A 20,714-nucleotide genomic window follows, 5' to 3' on the forward strand; every position below is an offset into this window, starting at 1 on the left:
TCCCATATGGTCTCCCCAAGCCAGGGGCGATTTCTGAGCTCATAGCCAGGAGTAACCCCTGAGCGTCAAACGGGTGTGGCCCAAAAAACAAAACAAAAAAAAAAAAAAAGAAAGGGTTTTGAGAAATATTTTTACACAAAAGAAATTCCTTGTGTTGACCATTATGCCATACTGGAGGGAATATTTTATGTGCTTTGCTTAGCACTGGGCACAGGGTGAAGCCATCCAGGCTGGGACATGGGAGCCTTTCTTACTAAACTTGAACTGTAACTCAGTGAATTGATCTCCCAAGACCTGACCTGACACACACACAGACACACAGACACACACACACACACACACACAGACACACACACACACACACACACATCTAATAACTCACCCAAGTGGCTATCAAGTGCAGGCATGAATGGTTATATAATGAAAAGAAGAATGAATGAAGCACAACAAATCCTGTTCAAAGAGCCCAGAAGGGGATGCGGTCCCCAAGGAGTGCTTGAAAATGAGATTTTCTTGCCTGAGTGCAGAACAGAATGTTGGGGTATCCCACAGGGGCTGGTGACCTTGACTTTCAGTTCTGTATGGGGTCAGAAGGCCATGCATGTGTCCCTCGAGTAGATAGATGGGTGGATGGGGAACCTGGCCTTGGCTCTAATGACCATCTTGGAGAATGGGATGTGGCCGGGTGAGGCTGTGTGGCCACTCTCAGCAAGACTCCATTTACCATATTTGGATGCAATCTTAAACACCAGTAGAAATGGAAGACAATGGTTTAATATTTTCTCTCTCTCCTGCCCACAGGCCTATCTATCTCCATCGGAGTCCTCCAAGCACTTAGAAGTCTCTGTTCATCTCCACCATGAGACCACAGCTGGCCTTTGGCAGGTAAGCTCCCCCAAGTCTCCCCCATATCAGCCAAATACAGGACAGGAAGCAGATGTGAAGACTCCCACTAGAGTCCCACACTATTAAGACTCCAGGAAAACACTGCCTGATGTCAGAGCCCTGTAGCTGGTTTTTGTGACACACAGCAGCATGTGACAATGAGTATATGTCCTGGGAAAGAAGCCAAGGAACCAGTTCTGATCCAGGGTCTGCCTTTACTGTCAGGAAAACCTCAAGCAAGAACCTTCCTTTCTGGGTCCCTGTTTTCCTGTTTGAAGAATAAGGGAGTAGCACTCTGTGACCTGGGCACAACACAAGCCAGGTTGCAGGCTTTGGTCACAGTCAAGGGTGGAGGGAAGGTTGCCTTAATAGTATACACCCTTCCCTAGATACCTCGAGGACCTCCAGGCCCCAGAGTTACACATTGGACAGTGTGTGCCTTATGGATGAGGCTCATGCATTTGGAGGTGGGGCTGATGGTCACCTATTAGTACACTCTGATTCATGTTAAGATGATACATGGGCAGGAACCAGCCCTTATCCTGTCCTATATGTGATGGAGCAACATGCCAAGATGGCCATGAGAGTTTAAACCAGCTTATGGGAAGCGGGAACCTAACAGCAAGGTTCTAATTAGAGTGGTAAGCAAGTCAAAGTTCCAGGCAGCACTGCACAGCAGGCAGGAGAACTGCTGAGGGGAGGAGCAGAGAGTAGTGGAGCCCTGTCCAGCAGTCAGAGCTTTCCTTTTGACAAGACAAGCCTTTTTCTGGCAGGTTCAGCAGGATCTCAAAAGGCTTACCTCAGCCTCATTCTGTGAGCTGATCTCTTGGGGAGGCTCTGCTGAGCACCCTACTGGCCTAGGCCACATACTTGGCCACATGCTGCATCCGTAGTCTCCCCCGGAAATCTTTTGTGCTTGGCTCACATGTCCTCTCCCCCCTCATACCTGGCTCCTTGAAGGCAGGGGCCACACCTTGGCCCTTTTCATGGTGGGACCCTTCCCCCAGTAAGGAAACAAGGCAGGTCTACTTGTCTGGGCATATTTGTTCCCACTATGTTTAGTGTTGAGGCCAGATAGGGAGTTGCAAGGATGAGGACAATGCTTGCTTCAAGAATCTTCTCTGGAGGAGGAGGGAAATGTGCTTGAGGTTAGGACCCTGTGAAGATAGGAAGGACCCCTCAATATGGGTTTTGGGGCCAGTGACTCAGGGAAGATCACTAGTGGGAGAGACACTGCCCTGGGCTTTGAAAGGTATGTGGACATTTCCCAGATAGAAAGTGGAAGGAGGTCTTCCAGCTGAGGAGTGAGCAAAAAAGCACCTGGGTGGAGTGGCTGGGATGTGGGCACAAGGGAGGAGCCAGTGAAAGTGAAGCTGGTGGAAGCAAGGCAGCCTTTGAATGCCATGCCAAGGAATTGGGCTCGAGCCATGTGGAAGCAAGGGAGGGAATGCTCAGTGGCATAGTGCCAAAAGAGGCAATGGGCTGAGGGAAAGCTCAGCTCGCTGTCAGCACCCCCTTCTCCTTCTTGCCTCATCTAGCCCTCCCTTGTGTTGAGTATTTCTAGCTGCACTAGGCCAGTGTCCTGAAGCAGCCAGTGTACTTATGAGGGCCCCTTGTATCTCTTATTGGCTCCTACCTAGAGTTGCTTTCTATGTGTCAATTCTTGCCTCCTACATAAGTTTATAGTCCCCTCTCTTGACAGAACTTGAATCATTTTATCATCCATCATCTCGAGCTCTGTAGAATGAGCAGGCTCAGGCCTCAGGATCTGCCTCCATGGCAGCAGGCCTAACACTATCTCTTGCGGGGTCCTAAAGCCCCCCGGAGGGGCCCGGCCAGCGGGGAAACGGCTGGGAGGCTCTTGGACGTCCGCATCTTTATTTGGCTGGGTTAAAAGAACAACCACACCTGTAAAAAATCTGAGAGAGGTTAGTAAATGAAGACCTCAGGCGAAATATCTGATCAGAGGTAAAAATTTATTGGTCCAGCATCTCTTATATAGAGGAGGAGAAATGGGCAGGAAAAAAGACATGTCAATCATACTTTTTGGCGCGAAGGTTATAGAACAAAGGCAGTAAAATATTCAGAAGGGAGGGAGACCTTATGTCTCCAAAGTGGGATCTGCAGCCCGCTTATCTGGGCTAACATCAGTCTGTGAAGGGGCAGGTTTTTTGAAGCGTAGCTATTAACTCCGGAAAGAAGCTAAAGGGAGTGGTCTAAATCTGGAACTGGTATTGGGGGTGTTTACTTTTCTCTTTGGCTTCAAAGAAAAATCTCCTTCAGCTGTGAAATACCTTTCCTGTTAGCTCAAAAGCTTACAGCAAAGTCTGCAGGTAGGCAGCCTTAGGTAAAAGGCTGCATAAAAGACAGAAGACAGAAAAATTGATCCTCTGACAGGACACTGTCTCCAACAATCTCTCTCATGCACTCCCTTGTGAAAGGCCACTGTCCACACTGTTATGGACTTCTATCCCTGTCTACTCAGTGCACCATGTCTCTACCAGGACAGTTGCCATTCTGGCCAGTGGTGGCCCAAGTGGCTTATGATGGTGAGCTCAGGAGTGTTCATGAGCTGTCAGCTCTCAGAAGGCAGATGATCTGACTTCCCATTCATTCATTCATTCATTCATTCAGTGAGACCTTCCTCACATATCTTCTGAACCACTATGACAATGGTAGTTGGAAAGGATCACTCTGGATAAGAACTGGGTGCTGAAAGGACATAAAGTGATATGCATGATACCCCTTCAGTAGCAATATTGCAAACCACAGTGACTCAAAGGAAAAGAGAGAGTGAAGGAAAATATCTTCCAGAGGAGGCAAACAGTAGGGAAGCTGGGAAGGAAATTAGGGGCTTTGGAGTAGGAAATGTACATTTGTTAATGGTAGGTGTTGGAATATTGTAGGACAAAAACTCAATCATAAACAACTTTGTAACATTATAGCTCATGATAATTTAACTAAAATAATTATTAATTATCATAAATTCTTCAGAAAGGATACATATACAAAAAAAGAATTGAGGTATTAGGGCATACTCCATGGTCAAAGTCATGAATGATAAAAGGGGTTCTGTCCTATCAGAGTGATAAGGATAGAAAGAGCAGGACATACTCCATGGTCAAAGTTGTGGATGATGGACGGGAGTCTGTCCTATCAGAGGAATGAGGGAATCTGAGACAGATGAGTTATACCAGGAATAGCTAATGACTGCTGAGTACTTCCCAGAGCAGACAGGACATGCTCCATGAGAAAGCTGTAGGTTATAAATGGGGCTTGGGTCCTTCTGAGGCATGACAGAAGGGGAGCCAGGATGTTCTAGGTAGAGGAAAGTGGCACCCTCCAAGTAGGTGGAGGCTCAATGTTGCATAGAGAAACTGGGCGTCCAGTTCTCTGGTTAGACCAGAAAGTTCCAACTGGGACCAGGCTTCAAAGAGGAGCATGGTGAGGCCAGGGATAAGGTCAAAGGGAGTGTCCAGGAAGCAACTTGAGCTGTCTAATTGGGGCTTCTCTGGAGTATAGGTTGTGGGCCACCCTGACTCTGAGGTGGTTTTGAAGATGCTGCTGTTTGTGTGGGACTGGGGAGGATATGCTGGGATAGGGATGAATAAATTTGGACCCTGTCCCCAAGACAGAGAAGGAAGTGGACAGGCACTTGAATGCCCAAACCAAATAGCTGTTGATGGGGCAAAGTGCTATGGATGAGGTATTCAGAGAGGCATTGTACAGAAGGAACCTGAGCCAGATGAATAATACCAGGAATCCTTATAGCTAATGACTACTGAGTATTTCCCATGTGCAGGTACTCCCAAGAGCTGCACATGTATTTTTCCTTTACTCCTTCTTCTCTACCTCTAGGACAGATGAGGAGAACTGAGGCACAGGGAGGCTGAATCACCTCCCCAAGCACACAGCAGGGAAGTGGCTTGGCCAGGAAATTTGGCCTCAGAGTCCATGCTTGAATGAGCTTGAAAAATCTAAGCACTAAGAAAGCTCCAACCCTGGGTGCACCCACAGAGGGCTTGAGGCTTTGGCACAGAGCAGTTTCTCCATAAAAGTGTGTTTACTCAGGAAAAGGCACAAAGGCATCAGTGATTGGATCTGGGAGGGCCAGGAAGTGGGGCTGGGGTAGCCACTGAAGATATGGTTGCTGCTGGGACAGAGGTCTTAGATCCAGGCACCTGGGTGGCCTCGAGGCACTGTTATTGCTGGGCAGGGGAAGACACCAAGTAAGGACATAGTAAGTTGCACTATGGCCAATGCCGCTCTTCCAAAAATCAGGGCACCTGGGGAAACTTGCTTTTCCCTATAAGCCTTTTCCATCTACCCTGTCCTTGTTCATCATTGGAGAATTTTGTATCCTTTGGGACCCCACACAATTGTCACTTCTTACCTCAATGGCTTTCAGGGGTCTACAATCTGGTTACAAAACTACAAGCCCCCCCAACCCCCAAGGCAGGAAAGTACACAGCAGTCAAGAGGGACTTGAAAAAGAGGATTCAAACCCTCTGGTAAGGGATTGCTTTCTGAATGAGTGAGACTTCTTCAAGCAGAATGGGTAAGCGATGCCAGGAAACCTTGGATGGTGGCTCAGCTTCCTGGCTTCCTAGATGGGCTCCAATTCACTTAGTTTCCAACTTCCAACAATTGGGATCAAGCTCCATTAGTGGAAATCAAGGGGACATGGTTTGAGGGACCCCAGGAGAGGCCAGGCTTCCACTTTGCTTGTGGGGCTTCTATTTCTTCCATGAAATGGAAAGTCAGAGACAGTCTTTATCTCAGTGGGCCCAACCATTCTTGATTGAGGCTGCCAGTATCCATGAACTGGATCTATCAATACCTTTATACACACAGAGAATGTGTGCCTCCAAGTGCAGGCAACTTTATTATGTTTATACTTTGGGGCTGGAGAAATAGTAAGCCATGTAACGCACTTGTCTTGCATACAGCTGACCCAGGTGTCAGGTTCAATCTCTGATACCACATATAGAATCCCAGAACTACCAGGTGTGATTCTTGAGTACAATCAGGAATTGATTGAAAGAAGGAAAAGAGAATGGAATAAAATAAGGAAGGAAGGAAGGAAGGAAGGAAGGACGGAAGGAAGGAACCAAGGAAGGACCGAAGGAAGGAAGGAAGGAAGGACGGAAGGAAGGAAGGAAGGAAGGAAGGAGGAGGAGGGAGGGAGGGAGGGAGGGAGGGAGGGAGGGAGGGAGGGAGGGAAGGAAGGAAGGAGGGAGGGAGGAAGGAAGGAAGGAAGAAAGTTTGTTTAGACACTTAGGTTGTACCTCAAAGTATATTTCATATGGCTAGACAAACAACAGCATCTTTCATTGTGTGGTTTTTTTCAATGAGAAATTTGGGGTAACTACCAGGAAAGAAATGCCACCTGGTATTCCACACTCAAAATGGATATAACTGTTTAGCTAGTGTCTTACTTTCTCTTTCTCTCCTTTTCTATGCACACATAGGTTTTTTGTTTTGTTTTGGTTTGGTTTAGTTTTTGGTTTTTGGGCCACACTCGGTGGTGCTCAGGGGTTACTCCTGGCTATCTGCTCAGAAATAGCTCCTGGCAGACCATATGGGACACCAGAATTCGAACCAACCACCTTAGGTCCTGGCTCAGCTACTTGCAAGGCAAACACCACTGTGCTATCTCTCCAGCCCCGCACACATAGTTTTAAAGGAACATATTAGGAAAGATACTCTACATTTTATATTTTTAAATCAAACTGAGCCAGTGAGCCTTGCATGTAGGCAGAGCCCTGATCTCTGTGTCTGAGAAGAACTGATTGCAGCTGTCCCACAGCTGTTCTGTGCCCACATTCCCACCCCTGCATGAGCGGAGGGATGGAGGCATCTGACCTTCGTATATTCTGTGTCTCTGGCGGGTGCACATTTGACACTAAATTTAACTTTGCTTCTCACGCCTGCTGGCCTGGGAGGGCACATGCACATAATGGATGCCTTATTTGACCCACCTTGAAATGTTCCTCTTGTGGCCCAGTCTGGTGCTGTCGGAGAACAAGTCAGGCCCCTGTTTCTGCTCCAGCCAGGAAGGGGCTGGGGTTGCTGTTCATGGCTCAGCAAACTGGACCAGGGCAAGCAGGTGACCCGTCCAACACACAGGCAATTACGTTTCAGCACAGGCCATGTTTTTCCAGAGCAGGCTTTGATTTGAACTGGAACAGTGAAGAGATGCTTCCAGAGAAATGGCTGGGCTGGGAACTGACAGCGGGTTGGCAAGGAATCTGAAATACACCAAGGTATCAAAAGTCCACTGAAGCCTCTACCCTAGCAATTTACTTCTGTAAAGTCTCTACTGAGGGACCATCTCCAGCAAGTCAGGGCCAGATCCTTGAGCATGAATGTATGTTGTTCTCTCTCTCCCTCTCCCCCCCATATCTCTCTCTCTCTTTTTCTTTCTTTCTTTCTTTCTTTCTTTCTTTCTTTCTTTCTTTCTTTCTTTCTTTCTTTCTTTCTTCTTTCTTTCTTTCTTTCTTTCTTTTTCTTCTTTCTTTTCTTTCTTTCTTTCTTTCTTCTTTCTTTCTTCTTTCTTTCTTTCTCTCTCTTTCTTTCTCTTTTTTCTTTCTTCTTTCTTTCTTTCTTTCTTTCTTTCTTTCCTTCTTATCTTTCTTTCTTTCTTTCTTCTTCTTCTTTCTTTCTTTCTTTCTTTCTCTTTCTTTCTTTCATTCTTTCTTTCCTTTCTCTTCTTTCTTTCTTTATCTCTTCTTTCTTTTTTCTTTCTTTCTCTTTCTTTCTTTCTTTCTTTTCTCTTTCTTTTTCTTTCTTTTCTTCTTCTTCTTCTTCTTCTTCTTCTTCTTCTTCTTCTTCTTCTTCTTCTTCTTCTTCTTCTTCTTCTTCTCTCTCTCTCTCTCTTTCTCTCTCCACATCCAGAGTCTTTCCATTTTCTTATTGAAGAGCTGTTCAACCAAGATCCTTGCTCATTCTCTGTCTTTACCAAATTCCTGAAGTTCTCCTCAGAGCCCTGGGAAGAGAACCCAAAAAAAACTGCATTCTGAAGCTGCCCAGCGAGCCAGTGAGTGAGTAAGAAATGGCTGGCTGTGGGGGTAGCCATGTGGAATGCTGATTGCTCTACCTACAGAGTCTCTGTGCTTCTTCTGAGGAAATTGAGGACATGAAGGGAGCCCTGTCCTGTGCTTCTCTGTCTTTCCTGAATTCTTGAAGCTCTCCTCAGAGCCCTGGGAAGCAAACCCCCAAAAACTGTCACCTAGAGGCCCCAGAAGAGCACGGCCATTCTGCTTCACTTCATGGCCGCGCGCTCTTTCTAACCAATAGCCCTCACCACAACACGCAGGAAAAACCACACTACTAGCGTGACAATGGGGAAAACTCGCAGGCAAACACTATACACAGAGAATGAAGACAATAGCTTGGATGACCTAAAAAATTCCAACCATCTGATTAACCTCTCAGATAAGGAACTTAAAATAGCAATATGGAAGATGTTTGTAGAACTCAAAGAAAGCATAGATCGATCTGAACAGAACACAAAGATAGAAATCAGAAAACTCCAAACTGAAATAGCAGATCTGAAAAACATGGTAGCTCAACTGAAAACCTCCGTGGATGGCCTCAACAGCAGAGTAACAGCAGCTGAGGACAGAATGGGAATACTGGAAGATGAGATGCAGAAAAACTCAACACAGCAGAAGAAACTGGAAAAGAACCTTAGGACAAACAATCAGGCAATGGAAAAAGTACTCAAGGAATGCGAACAGATGAAAATAGAAGTCTTTGATAAACTCAACAGAAACAACATAAGAATCATCGGAGTCCCAGAGGCCCAGGTAGGAGGAGATCTCCAGGAAGAATCAACTGTCAAAGACATCATCAAAGAGATACTCCCAGAGTTAAAGACTATGTGCAATCAAATCCTGCATGTCCGAAGAGTACCAGCTAAAAGAGACCCAAAGAAAAACACCCCAAGACACATCCTTGTTACAATGACAAATCCCACAGATAGAGATAGAATACTGAAAGCAGCAAGATCAAAAAGGGAAATTACATTCAAAGGAGCATCCCTAAGACTTACAGCAGACATGTCACAAGAAACTCTCAAGGCCAGAAGACAGTGGTGGGATATTGTGACAAGACTGAATGAAATAAATGCCTCACCGAGAATACTGCACGCAGCCCGACTCACGTTCAGGTTTGAAGGAAGGATACATAGCTTCATGGATAAACAACATCTGTTTATTTCACAGATGAAAGACCAGCTTTAAAGGAAAAACTTACAGGTCTACTTTAAGACAAGAGAGAGCAACAAACACAGCAAACTTATCTACAAAGATGACATTAAATCCTATGACAATCATCTCCCTCAATATCAATGGACTAAATTCACCAATTAAAAGACACAGAGTGGCAAAATGGGTCAAAAAGATGAATCCAACCTTCTGCTGCCTACAAGAAATACATCTGAATAGTCAGAACAAACATAGACTCAAAATCAAAGGCTGAAGGAAAATTATCCAAGCAAACAACACCCCTAAAAAAGCTGGGGTGGCCATATTAATATCTGATGACACCAACTTTATACTCAGAAAAGTGGTAAGGGACAAAGATGGACACTATGTACTAATCAAGGTATATGTGCAACAGGAAGAAATCAGACCATTAAACATATATGCACCCAATGAGAGACCAGCAAATTATCTAATACAGTTACTGACAACTCTGAAAGAAGACATCAATAACAACACAATAATTGTGGCAGACCTCTACATATCCCTATCAACACTTGATAGGTCAACCAGACTGAAACCCAACAAAAACATACTAACCCTGAAAAGAGTAATGGAAGAAAGAGAACTAGTATATATATATATATATATATATATATATATATATATATATATATATATATATATATATATATATATAAAACACTCCATCCCACAAAACCTGTATACTCATTCTTCTCTAATATATATGGGTTGTTTTCCAGGATAGACTACATGCTGACACATAAAACATACCTCCATAAAATCAAGAGGATAGAAATCTTGCAGGCTACCTTTGCTGACCACAAGGCTCTGAAATTAGATGTGAACTACAAAGGCACACAAAAGAAAAACTTTAACAATTGGAAATGAAACACCCTGCTACTGAACAACAAGTGGGTCAGAGATTAAATCAAAGAGGAAATCAAAACTTTCCTGGAAACAAATGACAATGACGACACAAACTTCCAGAATCTATGGGACACATCAAAAGTGGTCCTGAGAGGAAAATGTATAGCTCTACAAGCACACATCAGGAAGGAAGACAGGGCATACCTGAATAACTTAATGATGCAGCTCAGAAAATTAGAAAATGACCAACAAAAGGACCCAAAAATATGGAGACAGAAGGAAATAACAAAGCTGAAAGCAGAAATCAATGAAGTGGAAAACCAAAAAAACAATCCGAAAGATCAACGAAAGCAGAAGTTGGTTCTTTGAAAAAAATAAACAAGATTGATAGACCATTGGAAAAACTTACAAAGAAAGAGAGAGAGGGCCCGGAGAGATAGCACAGCGGCGTTTGCCTTGCAAGCAGCCGATCCAGGACCAAAGGTGGTTGGTTCGAATCCCGGTGTTCCATATGGTCCCCCGTGCCTGCCAGGAGCTATTTCTGAGCAGACAGCCAGGAGTAACCCCTGAGCACTGCTGGGTGTGGCCCAAAAACCAAAAAAAAAAAAAAAAAAAGAAAGAAAGAGAGAGAGAGAGAGAAACCTGATAACCCATATTAGAAATGAAAAGGGGGAGATCATGACAGATATTGCAAAGATTCAAAGGGTAATCAGAGACTACTTTGAGAAACTTTATGCTACTAAACATGAAAACCTAGAAGAAATGGAAAAATTCTTGGACACTTATAACCTTCCACAGTTAAGTAAGGAGGATGTAGCATATCTAAACACTCCCATCACTATTGAGGAAATTGAAACTGTAATCAAACATCTGCCCAAAAAGAAAAGCCCAGGCCCAGGTGGATTTCCTAATGAATTCTTTCAAATCTTTCAAGAGGAGCTACTACCAATCCTAACCAGGCTCTTCCATGAAATTGAAAAAACCGGAACACTCCCAAACAGCTTTTATAAAGCCAACATCTCCTTGATACCAAAACCAGACAGAGATGCTGTCAAAAAAGAAAATTACAGACCAATATTCCTGATGAATACAGATGCAAAGATCTTCAACAAAATCCTGGCAAATAGGATTCAATGTGTCATCAAGAAGATCATACACTACGACCAAGTAGGTTTCATACTAAGAATGCAAGGATGGTTTAACATCCATAAATCTATCAACATCATACACAACACCAACAAAAATAAAAAAATAAATAAATAAATAAATTAAAATCACATGATCATATCAATAGATGCAGAGAAAGCATTTGATAAGATCCAACACCCATTCTTGATAAAAACTTTCAGCAAGATGGGAATGAAAGGAACCTTTCTCAATCTAGTTGAAGCCATCTACCACAAGCCAATGGCAAATAATATCCTCAATGGAGAAAAACTAAAAGCCTTTCCTCTAAATTTGGGTACGAGACAAGGCTGTCTGCTCTCACCACTCCTCTTCAACATAGTACTGGAAGTGCTTGCTATAGTGATCAGGCAAGAAAAAGATATCAAGGGAATACAGATAGGAAAGGAAGAAGTCAAGCTCTCATTGTTTGCAGATGACATGATACTCTACTTAGAAAACCCCAGAGACTCTACCAAAAAGCTTCTAGAAACAATAGACTCATATAGCAAGGTGGCAGGCTACAAAATTAACACACAGAAATCAATGGCCTTTTTATACACCAATAATGATAGGGAAGAGATGGACATCAAGAAGGCAATCCCATTCACATTAGTGCCACACAAACTCAAATACCTTGGAGTCAACTTGACCAAAGACGTGAAGGACCTATACAAAGAAAACTATAAAGCCCTGCTCCAAGAAATAAGAGAGGACACACGGAAATGGAAACACATACCCTGCTCATGGCTTGGCAGGATTAACATAATTAAAATGGCAATACTCCCCAAAGCATTATACAGATTTAATGCGATCCCCTTAAAAATACCCATGACATTTTTCAAAGAAGTGGATCAAACACTTATGAATTCGTCTGGAACAATAAACACCCTCGAATAGCTAAAGCACTTCTAGGTAAAAAGAAAATGGGAGGTATTACTTTCCCCAACTTTAAACTGTACTACAAAGCAATAGTTATCAAAACAGCATCGTATTGGAATAAAGACAGACCCTCAGATCAGTGGAATAGGCTTGAGTTCTCAGACAATGTTCCCCAGACATACAATCACCTAATTTTTGACAAAGGAGCAAGAAATCTTAAGTGGAGCAGGGAAAACCTCTTCAACAAGTGGTGCTGGCAGAACTGGTTAGCCACTTGCAAAAAAGCGAACATAGACCCTCCCCCAGTTAACATCATGTACGAAGGTAAAATCCAAATGGATTAAAGACCTTGATATCAGACCTGATACCATAAGTTATATAGAACAACACATCAGTAAAACACTCCATGACATTGAGACTAAAGGCATCTTCGAGGAGGAAACTGCACTTTCCAAACAAGTGGAAGCAGAGATCAACAGATGGGAATACATTAAGCTGAGAAGCTTCTGCACTTCAAAAGAAATAGTACCCAGGATACAAGAGCCACCTACCATGTGGGAGAAATTATTCACCCAACACCCATCAGATAAGGGGCTAATATTCAAAATATACAGGGCACTGACAGAACTTTACAAGGAAAAAAAAACATCTAATCCCATCAAAAAATGGGGAGAAGAATAGACACTTCAATAAAAAAGAAATACAAATGGCCAAAAGGCACATGAAAAAATTCTCCTCATCATTAATCATCAGGGAGATGCAAATCAAAACAATGATGAGATATTATCTTACACCACAGAGATTGGCATACATCACAAAGAATGAGAACAATCTGTGCTGATGGGGATGTGGAGAGAAAGGAACTTTTATCCACTGCTGGTAGGAATGCATTCTAGTCCAACCTCTATGGAAAGTGATATGGAGATTCCTCCAAAATCTGGAAATTGAGCTCCCATTCAACCCAGCTATTCCACTCCTAGGGATATACCCTAAGAACAGAAGAATACAACACAAAAACCCCCTTCCTCACACCTATATTTATTGCATCACTATTCACAATAGCCAGGCTCTGGAAACAACCAAGATGCCCTTCAACAGACGAATGGCTAAAGAAACTGTGGTACATATACACAATGGAATATTATGCAGCCGTCAGGAGAGATGAAGTCATGAAATTTTCCTATACATGGATGTACATGTAATCTATCATGCTGAGTGAAATAAGTCAGAGGGAGAGAGATGCAGAATAGTCTCACTCATCTATGGGTTTTAAGAAAAATAAAAGTCATTTTTGCAACAATCCTCAGAGACAATGAGAGGAGGCTGAAACACCAGCTCACTCCATGAAACTCACCACAAAGAGTGGTGAGTACAGTTATAGAAATAACTACACAGAGAACTACCATAATCAAGTGAATGAATGAGGGAACTGGAAAGCCTGTCTGGAGTACAGGTGGGGATGGGGTGGATGGAGGGAGATTTGGGACATTGGTGGTGGAATTTTGCACTGGTGAAGGGGGGTGTTCTTTACATGACTGAAACCTAATCACAGTCATTTATGTAATCAAGATGTTCAAATAAAGAAGAAAAAAAAAGAAGAACACAACACAAAACCCCTTCCTCACACCTATATTTATTGCATCACTATTCACAATAACCAGGCTCTGGAAACAACCAAGATGCCCTTCAACAGACAAATGGCTAAAGGAACTGTGGTACATATACACAATGGAATATTATGCAGCCGTCAGGAGAGATGAAGTCATGAAATTTTCCTATACATGGATGTACATGGAATCTATCATGCTGAGTGAAATAAGTCAGAGGGAGAGCGAGACACACACAGAATAGTCTCACTCATCTATGGGTTTTAAGAAAAATAAAAGTCATTTTTGCAACAATCTTCAGAGACAATGAGAGGAGGGCTGGAACTTCCAGCTCACTTCATGAAGCTTACCACAAAGAGTGGTGAGTTCGGTTATTGAAATAACTACACAGAGAACTAGCATAATCATGTGAATGAATGAGGGAACTGGAAAGCCTGTCTGGAGTACAGGTGGGGGTGGGGTGGGATGGAGGGAGATTTGGGACATTGGTCGTGGGAATGTTGCACTGGTGAAGGGGGGTGTTCTTTACATGACTGAAACCTAATCACAATCATATTTGTAATCAAGATATTTAAATGAAGAAAAAAATGGAAAAAACGATCGTTGCTCATCTACCCTTGTTTTCTCCAGTTCCATCTAAGTCTTCCAAAAATGAAGATACTTTCATTTTATATTAAAAATATATACAAGTGCCAGGATATAGCTCAGTTGTAGAATATTTGCTTTGCATGCTTGAGGTTCTGGGTTTGAGAGCAATACATATATGTATATATGTATATATGTGTGTGTATATATACATATATAATGCATATTTACTGAAAGTAGATATATTTTATGGCTCTATTTCAAAAGCACAAATCCGATTCTGGGAATCTCTCACTTCCAAATAAATGCAGGATGTCTGTCTGTGCCACAGGATGCAGCCCACATGCCCTAGCTTGACTGCCAGCCCCTTAGCCCGCCCCACCCAACCCCACTAACCTCATACACACACGTACTAGGTCTTATAGCATTTTGAGATCTTTATGCTGGAATCTCAGTAAGGTGGGAAGCTTCTTCTGACTCTCTTCAACAGAAAGAAGTTCCTAAGCCAGAAGATGCCTTTAGCTGTCTGGTCCTGGATCAGCTCTGGGCCAGACAAAGTATCAAGGCCAGTCAATATATTAGTCCATTCCCCATCCTCCAGGCCTTCTTTAAGAACCTGGTGCTTGGGGCCGGGCGGTGGCGCTGAAGGTAAGGTGCCTGCCTTGCCTGCGCTAGCCTAGGATGGACCGCGGTTCGATCCCCCGGCGTCCCATATGGTCCCCCAAGAAGCCAGGAGCAACTTCTGAGCGCATAGCCAGGAGTAACCCCTGAGCGTAACAGGGTGTGGCCCAAAAACCAAAAAAAAAAAAAAAAAAAAGAACCTGGTGCTTTAATCCAGACTAAGAAATCAGCCCCAGCCTGTCCGGCAGCTACCAGCCCCACAAGGAAGTGGCTGCTTGGCTCGACTCCCAGGAAGGCCTGTGGGGCCCAGTCAAGGAATTCAGAGCCTGGACCGCCTGGGAGGAAGCAGTGGAAGGCTGTCCTGCACGTGCTCTGGCTCAGGCCCTGCCTTCACTGCCCACAGCACCTCCAGTGTGACATGGTCCCAGCCCCAGTGGTGGCTCTTTGACCTACTCTTTCAGAATAAGTCATGGACACCACAGACCACTCTGGAGGAAGAAAAGCTTGAGAGAGACAGGCTGGGCTCAATGAGGGGGATATTCTCATTCCCCTATACCCCAGATTTGCTCCCTCCTGGGGCTTTGGCTGTTTATAAGGAGAAAAGGCCTGAAGAGCTTTAAACTTCATCTGTGGCCAGGCCTGCCACCTACTTGCTAATGGTGCCCTCTCTAAGCCCAGTTTCTTCATCAGCAGACTAGGACTAGTGAGAAAAATCTTTCAGGGGTTTTACATATTTTGTATATCAGGGCACCCCAAGTGGTGCTGGGGGTCTGAGAACCTGTGGGATTGACTCAGAATTTTAGGTCTGATAGTATAACAATTGGGTCTGGTAATGTAGTGCAGGACTTGGTGGCCACTAAAGTATTATCATTATAGTAGTTGGTGCTTATGGGGGTGAATGGGTGCTGGGGACTAAACTCAGAACATTAAATATGCTAAGCAGGTGCTACTTGAGCTGTTTCCCTAGCCCACAAGTTTGGTACCTTATTTGGCACATGTTTCTCAAAAAGTCTAGCTACATTACTAGAGCTAAGACTCAGCTGCCACAGCATGAGTACCTGAACCTCTTCTCCCAGGGATCTTACAGGCCCAAGAAACTCCCTGATAGGTTTCTTGTAAGCTCAGGAGAGTGGTGATCTCTGGGGTAGGTTTTGGGGCTTCCATACAGCAGAGACCACCTGGTCCCAGAGATATAACCATAGATGAGCCTCGAGTTCCAATAGAAAGAGGGGCTTTTGTAATGAAATTATTCCCCTTTACTCTCATCTTTCTGGAAGGTGTCTTTTATCTGTTGGTTTATTTATTTTTTCATTCCAATTTCTCCATGATCTTAGCCAACTACCAGATGTGACAGATGATGTCCATTCAGGGAACTCAGAATGCCTAGCAGATAATCACTAATGCTGGATGAAAACCAGCACTGTGGATGTGTATCAGAGGCCAGTCAGGGGCTTGGTCAGAAAATTCCTGTGGAGAAGTGGGCACAAAAATGAATTTATTAGGAAACACAGAAGAGCAAGCCCAGTATTCAGAGAAATTCAACCATAAAATATTCAAGAATAAACATAATGGTTTTATTAGAAATTGGTCCATAAAGAAGTAAGATTTCAGGGGGCCAGAATGATAGTTCAGTGGGTATGGCATTTGCCTTACACAAGGCCAACCTGGGTTCAATTCCCTACATCCCATTTCCTCCCTGTGCATATGCCCCCATACACCACCAGGAGTAATTCCTGAGCACAGAGCCAGGAATAACCCTTGAGCATCACTGGGTGTGGCTCAAAAGGCAGGAAAAAAAGAATTTTCAATCAAGTACCCCATATTTTATTTTTCCATAAAAGGATTGCCACATCTATGTAAGAAAATCCAATCCAAGTCCTGGGAAATTTCAGTGTTGGTGAAGGTAAATCTGTGTCTTATAAGAACAGAGAAAAAGGTGGGACAGAACAGATAGATATAAGTGAGTACAGTGGCTAAAAATGGGAGAGAAAAATCAGATGGTTCTTAATATGAGTTAAATTCAATCAAGTAGCAATTATCAGAATAAAAAATAGATAAATAAAATGTCTGCCTTAGTCCCGGGAAACAACATTTGAGGTGATGAAAGAGCATGAAACAATAAAAGTTTGAGAAGAGGAATTTGAGAGTAGGGAGGGAGATAGAAAAAGTTTTTGAGAAGAAAAGCAAAAGCATATTTCTATCAGGCATAGTGGGAAGGATACTGCTTCCTTCATAATCAGATCAAACTTGGAAGTCATGAAAGAAAGTGCTTTAAAACCCCCTGGGTAAAAAGCACATCAGAATAAAAAAAAAAAGATAATGCCAATCTAAGGGCAGGAATTCAGTGTTTGTATGAAAAGGAAAGAGTTCATACTGCTCTTGAAGAAATGCTCATAAAGAAAATGAGGACAAACCGCTGGTAGAAGTCAGCAAAAGATGGAACACACTTAAACCCAGGCGTGACCAGCTCAGGAAAAGGGCAGCCAGCATCAGATAGGGGATACACATTAATCCCAGTGTCCTTTGGGGGAGTTTGTCTCCTGGAATCAAAATGCTTTGGCAGAGGAGGATTGGGAGAAAGCATCTTGGAGCTCTGTCAAGGGGCTGTGAGTTGAAACCTGTATTCTGGAGAGATTTGCTGTGCCAGTACCTCCAAAGGTGCCTATTCTACATGGTAGCTAACTTCTAGGCAGGTCTCCTTAAGTAACCAAAATGGGAGTGCCAGGCACAGCATGAATGTACAGGCAGCGGAGCATCTAGTTTTGAGGCATGCACCAGAGACACCTGGTGTTTTCAGCTGTGTGACCCTGGAAACGGAGCCAAAGGTCTCAAAGCATTGCACCATCTGTAAAGTAGATACAAGAACATTTCTTGGGGGACTGTGGGAGGCAAGGCTCCATGAGGTGGTTCATTTAAAACTCTGGGAGTTGATACGGCCTTTGGATACATGTACAGGTCAATGCCTTTATCGTTCTGGAAAAGTTAAAGTGATGGGAGTCAAATAAAGGAGGATAAAAGAGAGGTCTTTCACCTAGGAACATGTATTTTTCTTGTTGTTTGTAAGAAGGCAAGAAAATATGTGCCTTTTATGGGAGGGTTGCTTGAACCAACAGCTGGCAGCAATCAAGGGTTACTCCTGGCTCTGAGCTCAGAAATTACTCCTGGCAGGTTCAGAGGAAGGGGGGGACCAAATGGGGTGTCAGGGATCGAACCCAGGTGGGCCACTTGCAAGGCAAATGCCCTACATGCTGTGCTATCACTCTGGCCCTAATATATACCTTCTTAAAGTGAAAAATATTTTCCAAGGGGCCGGGCGGTGGTGCTAGAGGTAAGGTGCCTGCCTTGCCTGCGCTAGCCTTGGACGGACCACGGTTCGATCCCCCGGCATCCCATATGGTCCCCCAAGCCAGGAGCGACTTCTGAACGCATAGCCAGGAGTAACCCCTGAGCATTACTGGGTGTGGCCCAAAAACAAAAAATATATATATATATATATATTCCAAGTTGCATAAATATATTCACCTTTGTGTCTTGAAAATCATGGATGTGATTTTTTTTGTTTATTTGTTTATGTTTTGCGGCCACACCTGGAGACACTCCTGGCTATGTGCTCAGAAATCGCTCCTGGCTTGGGAAACCATATGGGACACAGGAGATCGAACCCAGGTCTGTCCTGGGTCAGCCACGTGCAAGGCAAATGCCCTACCGTTGTACTACCCTGGATGTGATTGTTAAACAAATCTCACAACACCCTGAAGTCATGGTTGAGTAGTTCCTACTATCAGAGCAGAGAGCTAGTTTGATTCCCAGGACTGCTCACAATGTCCTTTTGACTGATCTAGACCCTCCTCGATTCATGTGCGTTTCTGTCCTTTATGCCTACAATTCAGCCACACTGTACTTCCTGTTTTCTTTTTGTTGGTTTGGGGGCCAAGCCTGGAAGTACTCAGGGTTTACTCCAGGCTCTGTGCTCAGGGATTATACCTGATAGGGATGGAAGAACCATATTTGGGTACCAGGAATTAAATCCTGGCCAGCTTCATGCAAGACAAGAGCCCTGTTGCTGTACTATCTCTCCAGATCCCCAGAGTTCCTTTTTGAAGGGAGCTTGTTTAGCACATGGATTTTCTCTGCGAGTGCATCATTGTGAAATCATCAGTGAAATGCTCAAAATACAAAACAAAAGGCAGCAAGCAAACAGACCTGAATTCCCCAGCAACGAGGGCCTGTGATTACAGAGGGCTGCATTATATTTTCTACTTCAACAGGGAACATGCTGGCTGGGTAGCACCAACTCTTTGCTACTTGGCAATCTATCTGTGCCACACAAGTAACTGAGTACTAGTTTGAAGGAGAGGAATTTGTGAGTACAGAATCATAAAGGAGGAGGACCAATAAAACAAATCCAGAATGATTCTTTTTCCTCTTTCCTTCCTTGTACTTAAAATGCTTAGTCTATCCATAGTGGATCATATATGAGTAAAATCAGCTAACACCATAAAGGTATTTTTATTTTGGAAAGAAAGTCCTGTTGCTGATGGCATTCCATTATCAAGATAAGAGCTAAATGTATTCCAATAATAGCATGAATATTCCCTATATATATATACATATTTTATATATGTTCCTGTGCCACGGACTTCTAAATGAGAGTTAGTTATTATTATGTGACCTCCTTTTACAGGTGAGAAAATGAGGCAAAAAAAATTATATAACTCTCCCAGGGCCACAGCTAGTAAAAAGCAGAGTGGAGAATTGACCCCAGGCCATTGAGACTCCAAGTTCTATGTTTTGAACCACCATCCTGGGAACAAACCTGGGCCAGGACAGCAGATATACAAAGGAGACGACCTAGACCTTTGCTCCAAGGTACTTGCAGTCTAGCTTGGTAGCTTTTCAGGTTCATGGAGGGAGAAAGACCTTTTGAGGCCAGTCTGGAATCTGAGTTAGTCCTAGACCAACCTTCCAGATCCCTGAGTTTGGCTTTCCTTCCTTTCATGTCTTCTCTCAAACATTTCTTTCCTCCCATCTAGGCCTCCTACCCCAGCCACACCACTCCCACAATGGGGTCTGAGCCCACTGTGCCTTGCCCTTAGTCCCAAAACCTCAGCTCAACTGTTATCTTTTTATCCAGCCATTAGGGAGAAGTGAGTGTTCCTTCTCCTGCCCACTCCCCCAGGTTTTCAACCATAGGATAATTTTCTCTGCTCACTTGTCTGACAACCCCTCTCATGAACTCCTCTGGGAAATACCTGAATCCTCAGTGCCCACCACTTTCCCCTACCTGTCTGCCATCTGTTTGTGTGTTGAATGAGTATATGAGCAATCAAGTGAAGTAGCTCAGCTTGGAGACCTCCAAGGAATGAGACCGCAGGACTCAAGGGCTGGGCTGTCTGGCTGGGAACCTCTGTGATGACAGGATTAGGGGAGGAGCTGGCAGAACTGTGAGTCCCACACTAACTGGGGTGTTATTTCCGTGGCTTCTTCAAAACCCCCACCATGGTGGGAAAGACTAAGAAAGGTCCCATTCAACTTCTTTTGGCATTTCCAAAGGAATGGATGGGGTTTGGACTGGCTGGGCCAGGGACAGCTTTTCTAAAATAGCTTCATGCATATTCAGTGTCTCCCTTAAATAGTTTGGTAGCTATTTTAAGCAGCTTCTACTCAGATGCCCACACATAATAGCATCACCTTGAGCTTGTAAACCAGGGGAAACCAAAGTAAAGGGTATGAGAGGACAGTGTGAGGAGGCTTTTGATGGATCCTTATCTCTCCTCCCCCACCCCTTGGTGTGTTTTCCTCTAGACTCTCTTGCATAAAATTGGAAGTCAGAGTTACCATGACAACTCACTACTGGAGATTTCCCACCCAG

At 43.8% G+C, this 20,714-nt stretch overlaps 1 protein-coding gene and 1 long non-coding RNA gene across 2 annotated transcripts in view; one reads left to right on the plus strand and one right to left on the minus strand.

The window, feature by feature from the left end:
- The window catches only part of CTPS1 (CTP synthase 1), a 1,052,426-nt gene that overhangs the window by 365,935 nt on the left and 665,777 nt on the right, over nucleotides 1-20,714 (minus strand). The gene's annotated exons all lie outside the window — the stretch shown is intronic.
- The window catches only part of LOC126011451 (uncharacterized), a 290,776-nt gene that overhangs the window by 210,385 nt on the left and 59,677 nt on the right, over nucleotides 1-20,714 (plus strand). Inside the window, exon 2 of the long non-coding RNA XR_007496763.1 lies at nucleotides 802-885. This is a non-coding gene — a long non-coding RNA (uncharacterized LOC126011451). The remainder of the gene's footprint in view (nucleotides 1-801; nucleotides 886-20,714) is intronic.

The sequence above is a fragment of the Suncus etruscus genome, chromosome 6 (assembly GCF_024139225.1).
Source record: "Suncus etruscus isolate mSunEtr1 chromosome 6, mSunEtr1.pri.cur, whole genome shotgun sequence".
Lineage (NCBI taxonomy): Eukaryota > Metazoa > Chordata > Mammalia > Eulipotyphla > Soricidae > Suncus > Suncus etruscus.